We start from the raw sequence: 3,451 nt of genomic DNA on the forward strand, positions 1-3,451 counted from the left end.
AACTAAATCTAATTCTAAAAAGATAAGATTAGTTGGACCACAATTGAATGATATGAGCAAGTACTTGCCATATACTTGTAGTAGACTTTAGACATAGAGAAACGTTCATATGGAATGAAGACAAAACATTGTAGGGTACTGTGATAAGGTCAATAGACACAGGCCAGGAAACTTGAGACCTTGCTCTCGAAAGAAGCAGGTCACTTTAGGTCTCTTCTAAGCTGTAGATTAAGTACAATTATGCTGAGGCATTACTGAAAGTAAGAGTAGATTCTTAGTAATCCCAACCTTCGTATCAACATCACAGATCTTCAATCCATTGTCACAGTATCTTTACCATAGCAGTCTTAGTTAATTATTTATTCACTAGCATTTATTCACGTAAATATTCTTGTAATTGCCTTTGCATTTTACTCTTGCTTTGCCCTAGCAGTTTCTAATACTAAACAGTATATATTTCATACTCATCTTTATTATTTTAATTTACCGCTATGTACTTAACTTGACTTTTCCATAACAATTATCACAATTTATTATAATAACTTGACCACTCTTATACCTAATTTGATACCTGTGGAGACGATCTCACTTATCATTTTATTACTTGCACAATTCGCATATCATATTCACAAGCTATAAGTTTTTGGTGCCATTGCCGAAGATAGGCAATTTGGTGTAACTTGGTTTGATTATTTTACTTAATTCCATTAGTTTTATTTAAGTTAGTTATATTTTAACTTCTACAGGTTTTCCATTGGTGCATGAAAAGAGGCATTCATGCTAACAAAGAATATCCTTTTGACCTAGAAATTAAGAGAACTTTACAAAGAAGGTGGAAATAACTATGAAAAGTGGCTAGAATTGAGAATGATCCTAGTGCCAATGATAATTCGAATGGTCAAAATGCTAAAACCTTGTATGAATGATAATTTGAATGGCCAGGGCGCTAATCCTCATGTTCGTGGGGTGATAGATAACTGAGATAGACCAATCTGAGATCATGTTGTGCCAATTTTGGATGACTTGAATCCATGGATAGTCAGACCACAAATACAGGCACAATAGTTTGATTTGAAACTGGTAATGCTTCAGATGTTACAAACAGTAAGACAGTTTGATGGACTGCGCACTGAAGATCCAAGATTGTGTTTATGACTTTTTCTAGAGGTTTTTGACTCGCTTAGGTAGCAAGGTGTGCCTAAAGAACATGACTGAAATTGTTTCCATATTCTTTCAGATATTGGGCAAGAGCATGGTTGAGTGCTTTGTCGTAGGGAATAGTGGCATCATGGAATGATTTTTGCCAGAGGTTTTTACTACGATATAATCCCCCAAATATGATTGCCAAGCTTAGAAATTACATCACATCTTTTCAAAAATTGTAGGATGAAACACTATGTGAAGCTTGTGAATGATTCAAAGATTTAATTCAGAAATGTCTGATGCATGGATTCCAACATTGGACTCAGGTTGAGATATTCTATAATGGGTTGAATGCACATACGAGGATGGTAGTTGATGCTTCGAAAAATGGTACTTTATTGGATAAATCTTGTAATAAAGCATATGAGATTTTGGAAAAGATTGCCAACGATGATTATCAATATCCTACCACAAGAGTTGGGACAGGCAAGAGAGCTGCTGGTACTATAGAGCTGGATGCAATCACTTTGTTGATAGCCCAAGTATCTTCTTTGGCTAATATGTTTAAAATAATGAAAAGGCCTACTGCAGTCCAGGAATTAAAATCAGCCAAACTATCATGTGTTTATTGTGGTGAAGATTATGTGTTTGATGAATGTCTATCAAATCCAGCATTTGTGTGCTACATGGGTAATTTCAACCAGAACAATAACCCCTATTCCAACACGTATAATCCTGGGTGGAAGTAACATCCAAATTTTAGTTCGAATAATCAAGGTGCGAGGAATTTTACCAAAATGATAGGACAGAATGCCATCAATGCACCGCTGGTTATACTCAACCTATGTCGAGGTAAAATGTCTAGCAAAGTCAAGCATCAGTTTTATCATCATCATCTATTGAAGCTTTGTTGAATGAATATATGGCCAAGAATGATGCTATAATTCAAAGTTAGTTTGTGTCTCTCCAAGCTTTTGAGACTTAGGTGGGGCAAATAGCTAGCACTTTGAATTCGAGACCGTAAGGGGCATTGCCTAATGATATCAAGAATTCAAGATCATAAGGGAAGAAGCAATGTAAGGCCATCACTCTTAAAAGTGGAAATTAGCTTGATGACGTTGCTTAAGAACATACTACATCTAAAAAGGGTAAGCAACAAAATATTGTGGTAGACCCAGATCATGTCGTCAACAAGAATGCAATGACAAAACAATATCAACAATATGAAGGACGACCACCTTTACATTTTCCTCAAGGATTTCATAATTCTAAGCAGGATAGTCAATTCAAAATATTTTTGGAGGTTTAGAAACAACTCCATATTAACATACCACTGGTTAAAGCTTTGGAGCAAATTTCCAATTATGTTAAATATATGAAAGATATCTTATCGAAAAAGTGTAGATTGCAAGAATTTGAGACTGTTGCTGTCACTGAAGGATACAAAATAATGTTGATGAATAAATTACCTCCAAACTTGAAGGACCCAGGGAGTTTCACAATCCCATGTTCAATTGGAAATCATTATATTGCTAAGGAATTATGTAATCTAGGGGAAACTATAAATCTAATACCTATGTCTATTTTTAGGTAGCTAGAAATTGGAAAAGCGAGACCTACTATGATTACGTTGCAACTAGCTGATCGATCCTACGTGCATCTAGAAGGTAAAATTGAAGATGTGCTGGTAAGAGTAGATATATTTATCTTTCCTGCAAATTTTCTTATTTTAGAATGTAAAATTGACCAAGATGTGTTAATTATTCTTAGAAGACCTTTTCTTGCTATAGGCAAAACTTTAATTGATGTACAAAAAGGCAAGCTGACTGCGAGGTTAAATGATCAGCATGTTACCTTTAATGTTTTTTATGCTTTGAGATGCGTTGATGTTAATGATGAAAGTCGTGTCATTGGGTTAATAGAAACATCAATAGAGGAATTCATTAGATATTACAACAAAAATTCTGATAATGATGAAGACTCACTTGAGTAGTGTGATACAATAAGTTTTGAGGAGTTTAGTGAATTTATGGCTACCAAGCAGATAGTGGATAAACAAGGAAAAAATTTTGAACCGTTGGATTTATCAAATTGACTTTTCCACCAGCCTAAACCCTCTATAGAGGAACATCTTTCACTGGAGTTAAAACCTTTGGCACAACATTTGAAGTATGCATATTTGGGTGACAATATTATTTTTCTGGTAGTAATTTCTGTAGAGCTGACACACGAGCAAGAGGTAAGGTTGTTAGAAGTTCTTCGGCAATTTAAGCGCGCATTGGGATGGACCCTGGCTGATATAAACGGA

The 3,451-nt window shown here is 35.0% G+C and overlaps 1 non-coding gene across 1 annotated transcript; it reads right to left on the bottom strand.

Moving 5' to 3' along the window:
- Positions 1-1,346: 1,346 nt before the first annotated feature.
- On the bottom strand, positions 1,347-1,453 carry LOC121229803 (small nucleolar RNA R71). The gene has a single exon (XR_005927759.1). It is a non-coding gene; the product is annotated as a small nucleolar RNA R71 (small nucleolar RNA).
- Between the last annotated feature and the right edge of the window lie 1,998 nt (positions 1,454-3,451).

The sequence above is a fragment of the Gossypium hirsutum genome, chromosome A05 (assembly GCF_007990345.1).
Source record: "Gossypium hirsutum isolate 1008001.06 chromosome A05, Gossypium_hirsutum_v2.1, whole genome shotgun sequence".
NCBI lineage: Eukaryota > Viridiplantae > Streptophyta > Magnoliopsida > Malvales > Malvaceae > Gossypium > Gossypium hirsutum.